The sequence below is a fragment of the Arachis hypogaea genome, chromosome 12 (genome assembly GCF_003086295.3).
Source record: "Arachis hypogaea cultivar Tifrunner chromosome 12, arahy.Tifrunner.gnm2.J5K5, whole genome shotgun sequence".
NCBI lineage: Eukaryota > Viridiplantae > Streptophyta > Magnoliopsida > Fabales > Fabaceae > Arachis > Arachis hypogaea.
The window spans coordinates 89,683,291-89,703,665 of NC_092047.1; the positions used below are offsets into that span (position 1 = coordinate 89,683,291).

The 20,375-nt window shown below is 37.4% G+C and overlaps 1 non-coding gene across 1 annotated transcript; it reads left to right on the top strand.

Annotated features, from left to right (window-relative positions):
- The first annotated feature begins 7,533 nt into the window (after window positions 1–7,533).
- Window positions 7,534–7,641, top strand: LOC112732009 (small nucleolar RNA R71). The gene has a single exon (XR_003167752.1). It is a non-coding gene; the product is annotated as a small nucleolar RNA R71 (small nucleolar RNA).
- The last annotated feature ends 12,734 nt before the right edge of the window (window positions 7,642–20,375 follow it).

A 20,375-nucleotide genomic window follows, 5' to 3' on the forward strand; every position in this document is an offset into this window, starting at 1 on the left:
GCCAGATGAACATCACCCTTCCCTTCACTCCTTTTGAGACCGACCTGTTATGGTCGTGTAATGTGGCCCCATCTCAGCTTCATCCGAATTCTTGGGGTTTTATCAAGATTTTTCAGTTGGTTTGTCAGGAGTTTGATGTTAAACCTTCTCAAATCCTTTTTCTGTATCTTTTTGTGTTGACCAAACCTGGGACTACCAAAAAGAAGGCTTCTTGGATTTATTTTAGGTCTGCCCAGGGACATAAAGTTTTTTCCATGTATGATGAGTCCTTTAGGGATTTTAAGAATTACCTTTTTAAGATCCGAGCTGTTGAAGGAGCTCGTCCTTTCTTCTTGGATGAGAATGGCGAGCGCCGCTTTCCTTTAGAATGGCAGAAGAATGTAGTGGTGTCAAGGTATACTTGGGAAATGTTGGATGAGGTCGAGCAGGCTTTTGTAACTGTCTTGGAGGATATTTGGGGGGAACCTCCCTATCTTGATACCAAGAAATTTTTGGGAAATCCAACCCTTGTCCGAACTGTGCTGGGTATTCATTATATTTTGCTCTATTTTATCTTGCTTTCTTCATTTTCTAGTTTGTAATCTGCTTCTATGGTTAATTTCTTTTTCAGAGATGGTTAAAAATAATGACTCCATGAGGGCCTTCAAAAAGGCGAGGAAGGCTACTGCTGCCCAGAACATCTCGGGCAAGGTGGCTGGGGAAGGATTCTCTCATGTTCTGCCGAAGCCATCAGTACCGAGCTCTCCTAGATCGAGGAGAATGATTCCTACCCCTCGGGTCCATGTGCTCGACCCTCCCCAATCCTCTGCTGCCGTTTCTTCTCCTACGGCCGTTCCTCCTTCGAAAAGACCTCGGACTGTTAAGCCCTTTAATCTGAACGCTCCTGATTTTGATGCCATTGGATTTGTTGACCAGCAGATTGGTCCCTATGGTGCCCTTCCTATGGATGATGTTTCTTTTCTTCGCCATTTGGATTTCATAACTCAGAGTAGCATCAAGATGGCGCATATGGGGGCGGCTCTATACCGTACTGCCCAAGATCTTCCTATCCATGCGATGAAGGCCTTTATGGAGGAGGCCAAATCAGAGTTTGACCGGATTAAGGGTTTAAAGGAGGAGCTCGAGGTGAAGGTGACCAAGTTGGAGAAAGAATTGGAGGGTGAAAAGACTAGAGCTGTTGCCTTGGCGGCTTCTGCAAAGTTGGCTGAGGATACAGCATTGAAGCACAAGGAGAGCTATGTTATGACCTATAGAGAAATGATGCATCTTAGGGAGAATTTGGAGTCTGCCCGAGCTAATTATGCCGAGCTCTAGGGTCATCTTGTGGGTAGTGTTAATGCTGCTTATGAGAATTTAAAGGATCAAGTTCGAGTTCTTGCGCCCGATGTTGACCTCTCTCTCTTCAGATTGGACAATATTGTAAAGGATGGTAAAATTGTCCCAGATGACCCTGATGATGATGACGACATCGAGCCTCCTCCCGTGCCTGCCGCCAAGGTCTCTGTTGCGCCGACTTCTTCAACCCCTGCAGTTGTTCATCCCGAGTCGGATCCTGATTGTCAGATATTGAACCGGAATGATGGGACAGTAGATGCGGTGCCTCTTCAGACTCGCCCTCCTTCACCCTGTGATGATGCAGCTGAGAAATCTTCGGATCTTCAATGATTATTTCTTTAGTGTTTTTGTGTATAGCCCGACTTGTGGGCTTTAAACTTTTTATCTTTTGTAGTCTGCGGTAACTATTGGATACTTTTTAGTTGCTTCTCTGTTAGAAACTTTATTTTTGAAAAGAACAAAGGTAGCTTTTCAGACTCTTTGGGGTTGACATCAGGTGGCCTCTTGAGTCCTTTTATTATAACCTTTTTTTCTTGAATAATGTGTTTGTCTGCACCTCATCTGACATTTTTTAGGTTTTTGGGAGTGTTGGAGCCTTGTTGTTCGACCTCTTTGGATTGCCTTCGTATTTTCATACTTTGCAGCTTGATTCTTTTGAGGTCATGAATTGAATAGAAAAATAGTAGTACTTTGTATTAATTCATGAGGAACAGCAGAGCTCCACACCTTAATCTATGGTGTGTAGAAACTCTACCATTTGAAAATACATAAGTGATAATGGTCCAGGCATGGCCGAATGGCCAGCCCCCATGAAAGTCTAAGATAACATAAAACTAATCCAAGATCCCCTATAAAGATAGTAAAAAGTCCTATTTATACTAAACTAGTTACTAGGGTTTACAGAAATGAGTAAATGATGCAGAAATCTACTTCCGGGGCCCACTTGGTGTGTGCTTGGGTTGAGCATTGAGATTTACACGTGTAGAGGTCTTTCTTGGAGTTGAACGCCAGTTTGTAACCTGTTTCTGGCGTTTAACTCCACTTTGCAACCTATTTCTGGCGTTTGACTCCAGAATGCAGCATGGAACTGGCGTTCAACGCCAGGTTACGTCGTCTAAACTCAGACAAAGTATGGACTATTATATATTGCTGGAAAGCCCTGGATGTCTACTTTCCAACGCAATTGAGAGCACGCCATTTGGAGTTCTGTAGCTCCAGAAATGTAATTTTTATTTAAAAACTAATAAAAATATACTAAAAACTAACTAAATCATACTGAAAACTATGTAAAAATAATGCCAAAAAGTGTATAAATTATCCGCTCATCACAACACCAAACTTAAATTGTTGCTTGTCCCCAAGCAACTGAAAATCAAATAGGATAAAAAGAAGAGAATATACTACAAATTCCAAAATATCAATGAAACTTAGCTCCAATCAGATGAGCGGGACTTGTAGCTTTTTGCCTCTTGAATAGTTTTGGCATCTCACTTTATCCATTGAGGTTCAGAATGATTGGCATCTATAGGAACTTAGAATTCAGATAATGTTATTGATTCTCCTAGTTCAGTATGTTGATCCTTGAACACAGCTACTTTATGAGTCTTGGCCGTGGCCCTAAGCACTTTGTTTTCCAGTATTACCACCGGATACATAAATGCCACAGACACATAAACTGGGTGAACCTTTTCAGATTGTGACTCAGCTTTGCTAAAGTCCCCAATTAAAGGTGTCCAGGGTTCTTAAGCACACTCTTCTTTTTGCATTGGACCTTGACTTTAACTGCTCAGTCTAAAGTTTTCACTTGACACCTTCACGCCACAAGCACATGGTTAGGGACAGCTTGGTTTAGCCGCTTAGGCCAGGATTTTATTCCTTTAGGCCCTCCTATCCACTAATGCTCAAAGCCTTGGATCCTTTTTTATTACCCTTACCTTTTGGTTTTAAGGGCTATTGGCTTTTTGCTCTTGCCTTTTGGTTTTAAGAGCTTTTGGCTTTTTCTGCTTGCTTTTTCTTATTCTTTCTCTTTTTTTTTCGCTATTTTTTTTCTGCAAGCTTTTGTTCTTCACTGCTTTTCTTGCTTCAAGAATCATTTTTATGATTTTTCAGATTATTAAATAACATGTCTCCTTTTCATCATTCTTTCAAGAGCCAATATATTTAACATTCATAAACAACAACTTCAAAAGACATATGCACTGTTCAAGCATTCATTCAGAAAACAAAAAGTGTTGTCACCACATCAAAATAATTAAACTAGTTTCAAGGATAAATTTGAAACCCTGTACTTCTTGTTCTTTTGTAATTAAAATATTTTTCATTCAAGAGAGGTGATGGATTCATATTTATAACTTTAAGGCATAGACACTTAGACACTAATGATCATGTAATAAGACACAAATATAAATAAACATAAAGCTCAAAAATAAAAAAACAGGAAAATAAATAAACAAGGAGATTAAGGAATGAGTCCACCTTAGTGAGGGTGGCGTCTTCCTCTTCTTGAAGAACCAATGCTGCTCTTGAGCTCCTCTATGTCTCTTCTTTGTCTTTCTTGCTCCTCCCTCATAGCTCTTTGATCTTCTCTAATTTCATGGAGGATGATGGAGTGCTCTTGGTACTCCACCCTTAGTTGTCCCATGTTGGAACTTAATTCCCCTAGGGAGGTGTTGATTTTCTCCCAATAATTCTGTGGAGGAAAGTGCATCCCTTGAGGCATCTCAGGGATTTCATGTTGAGGAATCTTCTCATGCTCATGTTGAGGTCCATGATCTCTTGTTTGCTCCATCCTTTTCTTAGTGATGGGCTTATCCTCTTCAATGAGGATGTCTCCCTCTATGTCAATTCCAGCTGAATTGCAGAGGTGGCATATGAGGTGAGAAAAGGCTAACCTTGTCCAAGTGGAGGACTTGTCAGCCACCTTGTAAAGTTCTTGAGGTATAATCTCATGAACTTCCACCTCCTCTCCAATCATGATACTATGGATCATGATGGCCCAGTCTATAGTAACTTCAGACCGGTTACTAGTAGGAATGATTGAGCGTTGAATAAACTCTAGCCATCCCCTAGCCACTGGTTTGAGGTCATGCCTTCTTAGTTGAACCGGCTTGCCTCTTGAGTCAATTTTCCATTGAGCTCCTTCCTCACTTATGTCTATGAGGACTTGGTCCAACCTTTGATCAAAGTTGACCCTTCTTATGTAGGGGCGTGTATTTTCTTCCATCATTGGCAAGTTGAACGCCAACCTTACATTTTCCAGACTGAAATCTAAGTATTTTCCCCGAACCATAGTAAGCCAATGCTTTGGATTTGGGTTCACACTTTGATCATGGTTCCTTGTGATCCATGTGTTTGCATAGAACTCTTGAACCATTAGGATCCCGACTTGTTGAATGGGGTTGGTGAGAACTTCCCAACCTCTTCTTTGAATCTCAAGTCGGATCTCCGGATACTCATTCCTTTTGAGCTTGAAAGGAACCTCAGGGATCACTTTCTTCTTGGCCACAACTTCATAGAAGTGGTCTTGATGGACATTTGAGATGAATTTCTCCATCTCCCATGACTCAGAGGTGGAAGCAATAGCCTTCCCTTTCCTCTTTCTAGAGGTTTCTCTGGCCTTAGGTGCCATAAATGATTATGAAAAAATAAAAAGCAATACTTTTACCACACCAAACTTAAAGTGTTTGCTCGTTCCCGAGCAAAAGAAGAAAGAAAGAAGTAGAAGAAGAGAAATGGAGGAAAGGGAGAGAGAGTAGGTTTCGGCCAAGTGGAAGAAGAGAGGGTTGTGTTGTGTGAAATAGAAGAAGGAATGAGGGGTTCATATAGAAGTGGGGAGGGGTTTAGGGTTCGGCCATTTAGGGTTGGGTTTGGGAGGGAAAATATTTTGAATTTGAAGGTAGGTGGGGTTTATGGAGAAGAAAAGATGGATGTGAGTAGTGAGGAGGTGATGGGAAAGAGTGATTGAAGTGATTGGTGAAGGGCATTTGGGGAAGAAAGTTATGAAAAGGTGTAAAGAGGAGAGAATAGGGTTAGGTGGGGATCCTGTGGGGTCCACGGATCCTGAGGTGTCAAGGATTTTTTATCCCTGTACCCTTTAGACGTGTAAAACGTCCTATACATGCAATCCTGGCGTTTAACGCCAGACTGCTGCCTGTTTCTGGCATTAAACGCCACTTCCATGCTCTGTTCTGGCGTTTAACACCAGGTAGATGCTTGTTTCTGGCGTTAAATGCCAGCTTGGTGCCTGTTTCTGGCGTTAAACGCCAGACAGATGCTTGTTTCTGGCGTTTAAACGCCAGACTGTTCTCCTCCAGGGTGTGCTATTTTTCATTCTATTTTTCACTCTGTTTTTGATTTTTCAGTAGTTTTTGTGACTTCACATGATCATCAACCTAAAGAAAACATAAAATAATAATGGAAAATAAATAAATATAATTAGATAACATTGGGTTGCCTCCCAACAAGCGCTTCTTTAATGTCAATAGCTTGACAGTGAGCTCTCATGGAGCCTCACAGATGTTCAGAGCAAGGTTGGAACCTCCCAATACCAAACTTAGAGTTTGAATGTGGGGGTTCAACACCAAACTTAGAGTTTGGTTGTGGCCTCCTAACACCAAACTTAGAGTTTGACTGTGGGGGTCTTGGTTGACTCTGCAGTGAGAGAAGCTTTTCATGCTTCCTCTCCATGGTTACAGAAGGAGATCCTTGAGTTTTAAACACAAGGTTGTCCTCATTCAGTTGAAGGATCAATTCTCCTCTGTCCATATCAATCACAGCTCTTGCTGTGGCTAAGAAGGGTCTTCCAAGGATGATGGATTCATCCTCATCCTTCCCAGTGTCTAGGATTATGAAATCAGCAGGGATGTAAAGGCCTTTAACCTTTACTAGCACGTCCTCTACTTGTCCATAAGCCTATTTTCTTGAGTTGTCTGCCATCTCTAATGAGATTCTGGCAGCTTGCACCTCAAAGATTCTCAGTTTCTCCATTACAGAGAGTGGCATGAGGTTTATCCCTGATCCAAGGTCACATAGAGCCTTCTCAAAGGTCATGGTGCCTATGGTACAAGGTATTAAGAACTTTCCAGAATCCTGTTTCTTCTGAGGCAATCTCAGTTGATCCAGATCACTTAGTTCATTGATGAACAAGGGAGGTTCATCTTCCCAAGTCTCATTACCAAATAATTTGGCATTCAGCTTCATGATTGCACCAAGGTACTTGGCAACTTGCTCTTCAGTAACATCCTCATTCTCTTCAGAAGAAGAGTACTCATCAGAGCTCATGAAGGGTAGAAGGAGGTTTAATGGAATCTCTATGGTCTCTAATTGAGCCTCAGATTTCTTTGGTTCCTGAGAGGGAAACTCCTTGTTGATCACTGGACGTCCCAGGAGGTCTTCCTCACTGGGATTCACGTCCTCTCCCTCCCTTGTAGGTTCGGCCATGATGGTTAAATCAATGGCCTTGCACTTTCTTTTTGGATTCTCTTCTGTATTGCTTGGGAGATTACTAGGAGGAGTTTCAGTGACTCTTTTACTCAGCTGGCCCACTTGTGCCTCCAAATTTCTAATGGAGGACCTTGTTTCATTCATGAAACTTAAAGTGGCCTTAGATAGATCAGAGACTATTTGCTAAGCTAGATGGATTCTGCTCAGAATTCTCTGTCTGTTGCTGAGTGGATGATGGAAAAGGCTTGCTATTGCAAAACCTGTTTCTTCCACCATTATTAAAGCCTTGTTGAGGCTTTTGTTGATCCTTCCATGAGAAATTTGGATGATTTCTCCATGAGGGATTATAGGTGTTTCCATAGGGTTCACCCATGTAATTCACCTCTGCTATTGCAGGGTTCTCAGGATCATAAGCTTCTTCTTCAGAAGATGCCTCTTTAGTACTGTTGGATGATTCCTTCAATCCATTCAGACTCTGAGAAATTATATTGACTTGCTGGGTCAATATTTTATTCTGAGTCAATATGGCATTCAGGGTATCAATTTCAAGAACTCCCTTCCTCATAGGCGTCCCATTATTCACAGGATTCCTTTCAGAAGTGTACATGAACTGGTTATTTGCAACCATGTCAATGAGTTCTTGAGCTTCTGCAGGCGTTTTCTTTAGGTGAATGGATCCACCTGCAGAATGGTCCAGTGACATCTTTGATAGCTCAGACAGACCATCATAGAATATATCCAGGATGGTCCATCTGAAAGCATGTCAGAAGGACACTTTTTGGTCAGTTTCTTGTATCTCTCCCAAGCTTCATAGAGGGATTCACCTTCTTTCTGTTTGAAGGTTTGAACATCCACTCTAAGCTTGCTAAGCTTTTGAGGAGGAAAGAACTTGGCTAAGAAAGTCGTGACCAGCTTATCCCAGGAGTTCAGGCTATCTTTAGGTTGAGAGTCCAACCATACTCTTGCTCTGTCTCTTATAGCAAATGGGAAAAACATAAACCTGTAGACCTCGGGATCAACCCCATTGGTCTTAATAGTATCACAGATCTGCAAGAATTCAGTTAAGAACTGAAAAGGATCTTCAGATGGAAGTCCATGAAACTTGCAGTTCTGTTGCATCAGAGAAACTAATTGAGGTTTAAGCTAAAAATTTTTGCTCCAATGGCAGGGATTGAGATGCTTCTTCCTTGTAAATTGGAATTTGGTACAGTAAAGTCACCAAGCATCTTCCTTGCATTGTTATTATTTTTGGCCATGTTTTCTTCTTTTTCGAAAATTTCTGTCAGATTTTCTCCAGAGAGTTGTGCTTTGGCTTCCCTTAGCTTCCTCTTCAGAGTCCTTTCAGGTTCAGGATCAGCTTCAACAAGAATGTTCTTATCCTTGTTCCTGCTCATATGAAAAAGAAGAAAACAGAAAAGAAAATCTGGAATCCTCTATGTCACAGTATAGAGATTCCTTTATGTGAGTATAAGAATAGAAGACTAGAAGAAGAGAAATTCGAACACCAAGAGGAAGAGAGGGTTCAAATTTTGAGATGAAGAGAAGTGTTAGTAAATAAATAAATAATTAGAAGGAGGTGAGAGAGAAGAACTTTCGAAAATTAAATAAATTAAAATAAAAATATTTTTGTTTTTAATTTAAAATTAAAATAAAATTCGAAAATTAGAAAAGAAATAAAATTAAAATTAAAAATTAAAATAATTAGTTAATTAAAAAGGAATTTTTGAAAAAGAAGAAGGTGATTTTCAAAAATTAGAGAGAGAGAATTAGTTAGGTAGTTTTGAAAAAGATATGATTGAAACAAAAAGATAGGATTGATTGAAAAAAAAAGATTTGAAAATTAATTTTAAAAAGGTGAGAAGTTAGAAAGGAGGTTAGAAAAGATTTTGAAATTGATTTTGAAAAAGATGTGATTGAAACTTAATTTGAAAAAGATTTGAAAAAGAAATTTAAAAAGATTTGATTTTGAAAATTAAAGTTGATTACTTGACTAACAAGAAACCAAAAAGATATGATTCTAGAGTTTAAAGATTGAACCTTTCTTACTAGGCAAGTAACAAACTTAATATTTTTTTGAATCAATCACATTAATTGTTAGTAAAGATTTGAAATTATGAAACAAAATAAGAAAAAGATTTTTGAAAATCATTTTGGAATTTTCGAAAATTATGAAAGAAAAATGAAAAAGATTTAATTTTTGAAAAAGATTTGAAAAAGATAAGATTTTTAAATTGAAAATTTGATTTGACTCATAAGAAACAACTAGATTTTAAAAAGTTTTGAAAAAGTCAACTCAAATTTTCGAAAATTTATGAGTGAAAAAGGGAAAGATATTTTTTTGATTTTTGAATTTTAATAAAGAAAGAGAAAAAAGGAAAAGATATCTTTTTGATGTTTTTCTCTCTTTTTTTTTTCACTAAACAGCAAGAATGAAACAAAACATGAAGAATTAAGATCAAAACCAAAAATACATGCAAAAACACTATGAATGTCAAGATGAACACCAAGAGAACACTTTGAATGTCAAGATGAACACCAAGAACTTATTTTTGAAAAATTTTCAAGAAAAGAAAACATGCAACACACCAAACTTAAAAATTTTTATTCTTTAGACATTAATAATTCAAGAATGCATATGAAAAATAAGGAAAGACACAAAACAAGAAAATATGAAGATCAAACAAGAAGACTGGCCAAGAACAACTTGAAGATCATGAAGAATGCAATGCATGAAATTTTCGAAAATAATTTTTTTTAGAAAATTAAAAAGATGCAATTGACACCAAACTTAAAACTTGACTCTAGACTCAAACAAGAAACATCAAATTATTTTTGATTTTATGATTTTGTTAATTTTTTTGGTTTTTTTTTTTTTTTGAAAATTATTTTGGGAAAAACGAAAAAGAAGAAATGTATTTTTTTTTGAAAAGTTTTCGAAAATAAAAAGAATAAAAACAAAGACTTAAAATTAAAATAAAATTACCTAATCTGAGCAACAAGATGAACCGTCAGTTGTCCAAACTCAAACAATCCCCGGCAACGGCGCCAAAAATTTGGTGCACAGAAATCGTGACGGTTCCATTCCTTGGTAACGGCACTGAAAACTTTATACGCACGTTCATAATCTTAATTCTTTGTCACAACTTCGCACAACTGACCAGCAAGTGCACTGGGTCGTCCAAGTAATAAACCTTACGTGAGTAAGGGTCGATCCCACGGAGATTGTCGGCTTGAAGCAAGCTATGGTCACCTTGTAACTCTCAGTCAGGCGGATTCAGATAGTTATGATGAATTGATAATTAAAACATAATTGAAATATAAACTAGGATAGAGATACTTATGTAATCCATTGGTGAGAATTTCAGATAAGCGTATAGAGATGCCTTTCGTTCCTCTGAACCTCTGCTTTCTTGCTGTTTTCATCCAATCATTCTTACTCCTTTCCATGGCAAGCTTTATGTAAGGCATCACCGTTGTCAATGGCTACATCCCATCCTCTCTGTGAAAATGGTCCAATGCGCTGTCACTGCATGGCTAATCATCTGTCGGTTCTCGATCATACTGGAATAGGATTTACTATCCTTTTGCGTCTGTCACTACGCCCAGCACTCGCGAGTTTGAAGCTCGTCACAGCCGTCCCTTCCCTGATCCTACTCGGAATACCACAGACAAGGTTTAGACTTTCCGGATCTCAAGAATGGGCATCCATGGGTTCTAACTTATACCACGAAGATTCTAATATCTCGGACTCGGTCCTCTGTATTAGATATCTAAGAGATATTCATTCTAGCTTGTTTGCATGTAGAATGGAAGTGTTTGTCAGGCACGCGTTCATAAGTGAGAATGATGATGAGCGTCACATAATCATCACATTCATCATGTTCTTGGGTGCGAATGGATATCTTAGAATAGGAATAAGCTTGAATTGAATAGAAAAACAGTAGTACTTTGTATTAATTCATGAGGAACAGCAGAGCTCCACACCGTAATCTATGGTGTGTAGAACTCTACCGTTTGAAAATACATAAGTGATAATGGTCCAGGCATGGCCGAATGGCCAGCCCCCATGAAAGTCTAAGATAGCATAAAACTAATCCAAGATCCCCTATAAAGATAGTAAAAAATCCTATTTATACTAAACTAGTTACTAGGGTTTACAGAAATGAGTAAATGATGCAGAAATTCACTTATGGGGCCCACTTGGTGTGTGCTTGGACTGAGCATTGAGCTTTACACGTGTAGAGGTCTTTCTTGGAGTTGAACGTCAGTTTGTAACCTGTTTCTGGCGTTTGACTCTAGAATGCAGCATGAAACTGGCGTTCAACGCCAGTTTACATCATCTAAACTCGGGCAAAGTATGGACTATTATATATTTCTGGAAAGCTCTGGATGTCTACTTTTCAACGCAATTGAGAGCGTGCCATTTAGAGTTCTGTAGCTCCAAAAATTCCACTTTGAGTGCAAGAAGGTCAGAATCCAACAGCATCTGCAGTCCTTCTTCAACCTCTGAATCTGATTTTTGCTCAAGTCCCTCAATTTCAGCCAGAAAAATACCTGAAATCATAGAAAAACACACAAACTCATAGTAAAGTCCAGAAATATGATTTTTATTTAAAAACTAATAAAAATATACTAAAAACTAACTAAATCATACTGAAAACTATGTAAAAACAATGCCAAAAAGCATATAAATTATCCGCTCATCAAGCGTACAGGCGCAAAATCCTGGACAGTGATCCGAGCATTATATCTCGGGGGTTCCCATATGATGATTCCGAAGGGCGACGTCTCCATGGAGATGTGTCGGGCTGGCAGTTGAACCGACAATGTGATATCACAGCCAATAGGGCAGGCATTCATCATGTGCATTTTCTATCTATTTGCATGCTTTGCCGACTTGAAATTGCTTGCCTATTTGTATAACATGTCTAAGTGCTATTTGAATTAATTGCCTATTATGCTTCTACTTGTGTTTTACTTGCATTGTATAAAATTGTGTTTTCTACTGGGATTGAGGAGGTTTGGAAGGCAGCGGTGTTTAGTTAGAATAGAAATCTCCTAAGATAGAATGCCCTATTTATTTATGTGAAAGTTTATATAAGATACTTATTTGTTTTAGTATGCCTTAAGATTGAATCTTGTGATGGATATGAAGTCTAGGATTGCCTTTGGCGTCCCGGGGTCTTATATCTTACATCACTGGGCACTGTTACCATACTGAGAACCTCCGGTTCTCATACCATATTTTTGTTGTATTTTTCAGATGTTGGTCATAACCCACCTCGGTGAGTTGCTTTGATGGTGACAGGAGCGGAGGATATCTATCTGTTTTGAAGTCTTTTGATCTCTTTTGTATATGTCTCTCATCTTTTGTATTTTGCTTTGCCTAGAGGCTTGAATTTGAGAGAACAAAACTTGTATAAGCTATTTTTACTGTCTAATTTCATGTATGGTTTGTATATGGCTAGCCGGCTTAAACTCCACGAGCCGTGGCTAGAGTCTTATGATATTATACTATTATACTATGATATTTTGTTATTTTATACATGTTTCTTGTGCCTTAAGTCAGTAGCTTCGTTAGCACGTTTTGCGCTTTTAAAATCCTATTTTTTGAGCTGCATCCTTCATCGGGCTTCTAGATTATACTATTCTTTCTATATATTATATGTATGAGCTTAGAACTGTCGTAATCCTTGATTAACCTTTACTTTACAATGCGAGGTAAAGCTTAGGCTAATTAGGGTGTTACAAAAAGTATGAGCGCTACTTACCTCTATTCCTTTAATTATGTACTATGTTTATTTAATATAGAGCCTTCGCGAATACGAACCGAAACTCTTATTAAGAAAACAAAAGGAGACTTTATTTTAAATCACTTAATCACGAAAGTATATATATTCACATCGCTTTATATACATAGAATTATTCAAAGAACCTCAATTACAAGTCCTACCCCTCTAAAAACAAAAAGAATAAACAATGAGGGAAAAATAAATTCTAACAACTGAACTCGTAAGCATAATCTTCTATGTTCTTGTAGCTACGCGCTAAACCTCCGCACATGTAGCTGAAAGGGGTGAAAATAGGCGGTAAGAACTGGGGAGTTCTTAGTAGGGTTGAGGTTAGAAGTTAAGTTCATTTCATTATGTTCTCAATCAATAGCAACAGTCAACAAAGTATAATCCAACTCAGCAATTACAGAATATAGAATCCAATCACAAGGACACACAATCATAGAAAACACAATCACAAACAAATATGCACAAACAAGTATGATACATATCTAGTCCTATACAAGCCATGAGCTCATGTGTCGATTTGTTGCTCGATTCCTGACACTGGTCCTGAGATAAGCGTTTCGTACCGCCGTCCTTATCTCAGCCAACGATCCCTCCATGAGCGTTACGCATCGCCGTCCTCATGGGAGAACCTTCCTTTCAATCTCCTGTGAGAGTTACGCATCGCCGTCCTCACTGAGCCATCCCTATAGTATCAAGTGAACGTTACGCATCGCCGTCCCCACTAGACACTTGGCACTAAGGCCCAAACAGCACTCAATTTCTTCTCAATCTTCACTCTCTATAATCAATATGAAGTTCACTAATTCCACATTTCACAAAGGGTTTGAGGGTGCTTACCTTACCCACAACTCAAGCGAGCTAAAGCCGACAAAACCCACAAGCTAATTTGAACTTAAACACCAAAATCACATAAAATTCAACATGCATTCATATTGAATTTCAAAAACTTGGGAGAAGAAAATTGAAACTGAGAAGTGGGTTTCATACCTAATCAAGAACCGGCCTTTGTAAAGCTAGTCGCGCTGGTCGCGTGGCAGTAAACAGTGCAGTGATCGGAGCTCCGGATTAAAAGTTATGTGGATTTGAATTTTGATCAAGGTTTAGGTTTCATGGAAGTACTTCTTCCCCCTTCCATGAGTGTGCAACATTTTGTGTTTGATTTAGGGGAAAGGAAGGGCTATTGCCCTTCACTTTAACTCATTGGTTTTGGCCTTCAGTCCAATACGGGCCCGGTTCGCCCGGTTCGGTCTATTCGGCCCAATCTTAGGCTAATTCCTTTAAAATTGGTGTCAAAATTTATTTTTTAATTAATTCTACCATATTAAACTCTAAAATTTTATTTTCTAATTTCTTGGATTAATAATTATTCTATTGGCTAATTATTTACTAATCTTACAAGTTTTACAAGTCACTTGAATTCAAGCAGGCTATACAAAGAAGTAACTCGGTATTACTTCTGTAAAACGATTGTTAAGCTCTTGAAGTTGTTATCAACCACTTGATAAAATAATTTAACTTAAAAATGATGCAAGTTTGAGACCTTTTGAATTTTGCACCTTGATCTTCCTTGTGTTACAAATATGTCATTCATATTTGGAACATGAATATTGTGACTATCACAAAATAGTGAAACTTCAGTGAGCAAATGATACTAACTATTATCTCTTATACTTTGCAATCATTGTTTGGACACTTTAACTAATGGCATGCATTTACAATGTCTTGATCACTTTTTTGTAGAGCTTAAGACAACTCATTAGTAATCCCTAATATATTTTTCATCAAATTTAAATTAAATACAAATTCAAAAGATTGAATATGATTCAATAATTGGCATGCTTTAGCTCTTTGTTCTGGATTATTTCCATCTTCCTCAATGACTTCAATAACTTCTACTATGGAAGAAAAAATAGAAATAAAGCTATGTATTGTACCATAATGTGTGTCCCATCGAGTATCACGTGCCTTTTTCAATGTTATTTCTTCATTTAAGCCACACCTATTAGAAGCATCTCCATTTTGTAAAGCAATTGTCTTTTGTATTTGACCTTCACGGAGCATGTCTTTATATTTACAAGAAACTCTAATAATATTGCACAAACTAGCAAGTAATTAAAAAGCAGTGCAATTTCAACATGTTTCTTTACAATAATCACAAGTGCTAATTAAAGTTGGTGAGCAAAGTAATGAACATAAAAAGCACAAGTATTTTTCTTTAGGATGAAACTTTTTAAGCCATTAAATTCTCTCTGCATATTACTAACTCTATCGTAACCTTGTTCACGTATTCTTGCTAAGTTTAAATTATGCTTTGCTAATAAAGATTCCAAAGCTATTATTTTAACGACAACACATTTGTGCTAGAAACACGAACAAGGCCAAGAAACTGATCCATTACATACCCTTCTTTATTCACATACTGTAAACAAGCAGCCATTTGCTCTTTAACAGAAATGCCTCGAGCTTCATAAACTAAAACAACAAATACACCATTTTCAAGATCATCAATAATAACTTTAGTAGTTTCATTTACAGCAGCTCTTACAATGTCTTTTTGAATCTTAGGTGCTACTAGTTTAAGATTTTTACAAGCATTTTTGAAAACACGATCAATCTCTATATTATGTTGAGCAAGAAAGTCAAGAAGCTCTGATGAGCAGATATTTTATACGCTTTTTGGTATTATTTTATTAGAGTTTTTAGTCATATTTTATCAAGTTTCAATATGGTTTAGTGCAAAATTCACTTTTTAGATGCTACTATGAGTTTTGGTGTTTTTCTTGTGATTTCAGGTAATTTCTGGGCAAAAACTGCAAGTTTTGGCAAAGTCAGATTTAGAGGCAAAGAAAGGCTAGCAGATGTTGTCAGATCCTAACCTCTGTGCATTTCAACGAACATATCTTGAGATACAAAGGTCCAAATAATGCTCTCTTAACGGAGTTGGAAAGCTAACTTCCAGGGCTTTCCAGCAATATATAATAGTCTATACTTTACTTTGGAAATAATGGCCCAAAACGGGCATTGAACGCCCAAATCATCTCCTGCTCGGCATTCAACGCCCCAAAAGTAGCAAGCTCGGTGTTGAACGCCCAAAATGGACCAAATCTGGCATTCAACGCCCCAAGAGGAGTCTAAGCACGTGAATTCACCCCAAGCTCAGCCCAAACACTCACCAAGTGGGCCCAGGAAGTGGATTTTCGCACCAGGAGTCCAGTTTATCTTATTTTTGTAATCTTTAGTCATTAGATTAGTATATTTAGACAAGAGTTCACCTTTGTTTGACACACTTGACCCTTTACACGTTTCATATTTCTTTTCTATAAATCATGAGCAACTAAACCTCCTAAGTTAAGGATAGGAGCTCTGCTCATCTCAATGGATTAATATTATTACTTTTCTACTTCAATAAACATTTTGATTCCATCCTCTGATGTATTGTTGTTCTTCATCTTTATGAATTTAGGGTGGAACGAGAGTATGACCCCTCATTCTACATGGGTTCATTCTGAGTCTTAGCAGGATAACAGTGAGCCACAAGCTTGAGAATACATCGCGGATTCCAACATGTTATCTGGACTAATTGGGATAAGTGACATAAAATCCAGTTAGTCAAGGGTAACTGCGGTCTCTGTGGCGCTAAGGCTAGAACCATTGAGCTTCACTCTCTAATCCAGAAGATCTGACCTTGTCTGTGGCGTTTTGAGTAGGATCACCAGAGATTGATGCTAGAGCTTCACCCTCGTTCAGATTGCATGACCATTAGCACTGGCGTTTGATGTGGATCAGAGGAGATTAATGACCATTAGCACCGGCTTTAATCACTAATAGCCTTGTCATTGAATGAATCAATCATTGTTGAAGTAATCCATAAGAAGTATTAATCCAGAAGGATAAGTATCTCCGAGTTCTTAACTATTCCTTTATATTATCTTTCTATCAATCTTTAATTGCTTTTCTTTACTTTCTTGTTTTATGCGCCTAAACCAACAACTAGTTTTTCTAATCGCCTGACTAAATCCTGCAAGACAACTATTGCTTGCTCAATCTGACAATCCTCGTGGGATCGACCTTCACTCACCTGAGGTATTACTTGGACGACCCGGTACACTTGCCGGTCAAGCTGTGGAAAATTCAATTTTTTTGCACCAATCTCTAAGAAATTTCCTTGATTGTTTGAATTGTACAATTTATCATCACTACAAAAAGCCAATTCTTATCGCAATAAGAACCTATTGCACTCAATTATTAATATTAATCGAGTCCAGTAATCTCTTTTAGCTTGGTTTGCATGCTTTTGAAAAATAACTTCCATATGTTGCTTTTGCTTCATGAGTGCTTCGCATTTTCTTCGAACTTAATTATGCGCACTATCATTATTTCCAACATGTGTTTGCAATCACTCCCTCTTATTCCAATTTGAAAAGCCTTCTTGTACAAAAGCTTCACCATTCACACCATTAGGTTTCATAAGATAGCAATAAAGATAAAAAAAACATCTTTAGAAATACTATATTCCAACTAATTGCCAAAGTCATCAAACCAATCAGCATTAAATCTATGGAGGGAAGTCCCAAAATATGTTTATGAAAAATCATGTTCTCTTGGTTGACAAGAACTATTTTGCAAATAAGTTTGTCTAATTTTGTCTCTGTCATTTAGATCATAATTCGAAATTTTAGATCGTTATCCAGATCAGCTATCAGGCTTTTCACATTGAATCCTAAGAACTTCTTTTTATTAGAAGAGACTAATGGAGTGACTTCAAATTTTAGTGGTAGATTTCTTTTAAAATGTTTCTCCATTACTATTTCTAAAAATATAAAATATATTCTAAATTAGTAAATTGATTAATTCACTTTAAAAATTTATATGCAACATAATTACATATAATAAAATGGAAGATAAAAAAATAAATAACAATGATCAATGAATCGAGAATAAAATAAAATATATAAAATTATAAAGAGAATAAAAAATTAGATTAACACCTAAACTATAATTGATTGAATTAAAATTTGTAATTGAAAACATCAAAAAGATGAATAATGAAATTGGAAAAATACAGAGTCATAGAAAGCTATATATAAAAAAAACATAAAAAATTTACAATTTATCTTTTGATGAAGAGAAGTTGACCACTAGATAAGGACTAGAAAACAAAGGTTGAAAATATGAGGCAAATAAATAATGAGAGATTTGGTGTCATATTATTTTATTTCTCTTCACTTCAATATTGATAGTAATTTGGGTAATTGGGCTTAGTTTATTTATGGTGGAGTCATTTATGGCCATTCATGAGGATCCGGAAGGTCTAAACCTTGTCTGTGGTATTCCGAGTAGGATTCAGGGATTGAATGACTGTGACGAGCTTCAAACTCGCGATTGCTGGGCGTAGTGACAGACGCAAAAGGATAGTAAATCCTATTCCAGCATGATCGAGAACCGACAGATGAATAGCCGTGCCGTGACAGGGTGCGTTGACCATTTTCACTGAGAGGATAGGATGCAACCATTGACAAAGGTGATGCCTCCAGACGATTAGCCGTACCGTGACAGGGCATTTGGATCATTTTCCCGAGAGAAGACCGAAAGTAGCCATTGACAATGGTGATGCATTACATAAAGCTTGCCATGGAAAGGAGTAAGACTGATTGGATGAAGACAGCAAGAAAGCAGAGGTTCAGAGGAACGAAAGCATCTCTATGCGCTTATCTGAAATTCTCACCAATGATTTACATAAGTATTTCTATCCTTCTTTTATTAATTAATTTCGAAAACTCCATAACTGTTTTATATCCACCTGACTGAGATTTACAAGGTGACCATAGCTTGCTTCATACCAACAATCTCCGTGAGATCGACCCTTACTCACGTAAGGTTTATTACTTGGACGACCCAGTGCACTTGCTGGTTAGTTGTATCGAAGTTGTGACAAATTATGAATTGAGATTAGAGCACCAAACCTTTGGAGCCATTACCAGAGATCACAATTTCGTGCACCAGTCGCCTTCTCAAAAGAGCATCTGTTTGACATCTCAATTATACTTCTAATAGACTCACTGCTTTGTTTGATGAGATCTTTTTCTATTGCTTTATTTGATCCGTTAAGAAAAATTATTGGGTTTAGTTCCCTAACTTCTATGGCACAATGGCTTTGATCTGTAGATAAGGCAAAAGAGCGTTTCACTAATTGACCATTAGTCCCATGGCTTTTTTAGCCATCACTTTAGCTCTTTGAGAATGACCTTGTTAGTTGATTTTACTGGTCCATTGGACTGTAGGTGCCCTACAGAAGAGAAGTTCTGTTTGATACCTAACATGCTCAGGATCTCATGTCGCACTTGTTTATGGATAGGGTATAGTTGTTAGAGATAACAACTCCAGAGATACTGAAGTAGGTGATTACATGTTTGAAGAAGAACTTCCTTCAGGTTGTGATGGTCAAGAAAGCTTCGGCCTTGATCCATGTAGTATAGTAGTTGATTGCAACAATGAAAAACTTGAGTTGTCTCGGCATGACGAGAAATGGGTCCATTAAGTTAATGTTCCACCTAGAGAAGGGTCTGCCTACATGATAGAAGTTAGATCCTTGGGTGAAGCCTTATGGATTGCATTTATGAGTTAGATTGTAGGGGTGTTCATAAAAAAAAATCAAAATGTGGTTAACCAGTTAAAAAACCATTAACCAGTTAAAAAACCATAACCACATTTTGGTTAACCAATTTAATAAAATAATTTTAAGAATCATATCCATATTTTTTAGAATTGGTCAACCAAAACCAAATTAAAAAAACTGGTTTTTAACCGATTAACCAAAACCAAAACCAAACTAAAATCAAAACCTAATTTCAAAATGACAGTTCTTCTCCTCTTCGACAAAACCTCTTCAACAAAACCAAATTCACTCTTCGCCACCGTTAATAGTTCTTTTCCTCTACCTCTCGCGAGAGCTCGTCGGTGGTCCGTTGGACCTCTACCTCTTCGAGTCTTCACTTTGATTCGAGACTCTTTCTCTCTGCCTCGACCTCCCATTCGCAACTCTGTCTTCACTTTGATTCGCTAGAGTATCTCTCTTTTTTGGTTCTCTTCTTCTTTCGTTGGTGGCTCGCCGGAGCTCATCAATTGAGGTAAGCCTCCTCCTTGCCTTTGGTTCTAAGTTCTGAGTATTATCCTGGGTTTGTTATCTGGGTTTTTTCTATTTTGTTTATTTGTTCTGTTTTGTTCCTTCATTAGTATACATCTGACTTCTTCATTTCAGTGGATTGAAAATGTGCAGATTTTAAAATCTCTCAGTATTAAACTCTTCATTTCAATGGATCCTGCTGTAAGTTTCTTCTTCATTGTGGTTCACTTTTTTATTAGTTAGGACTTAATTAATTTGTATGAATTGAATGGAGAATTGTTGTTCTAATTATCTGTCTCATTGAATGGAGAATTGTTGTTCTGGCTACTGCATTATGTTGTGTTTCTGCAATATTAAACTATAGTAATTTGGCCACTGATTTCAATTAAAGGGGGTTGTAGGATCACTTTGTATAATCATAAATTTGATACCATGATTTCACCAGTAATCAAATCACCCTTTCTAACAGTAAAAGAGGGTTATGCATAATCCTAATCTTTTGTTATGTAAATTATGCTATATTTAATTTAATCTAATTTGATGTTTTTGTGATCATAACCTATTGGGTTTGGAAATAATAATTTTGAATCCAGATATGGGTTTGGAGATTTAATCTATTATGTTGATGCCACCCCATTCCACCTTCTGTATTTTGTTGAACTAGATGAACAACA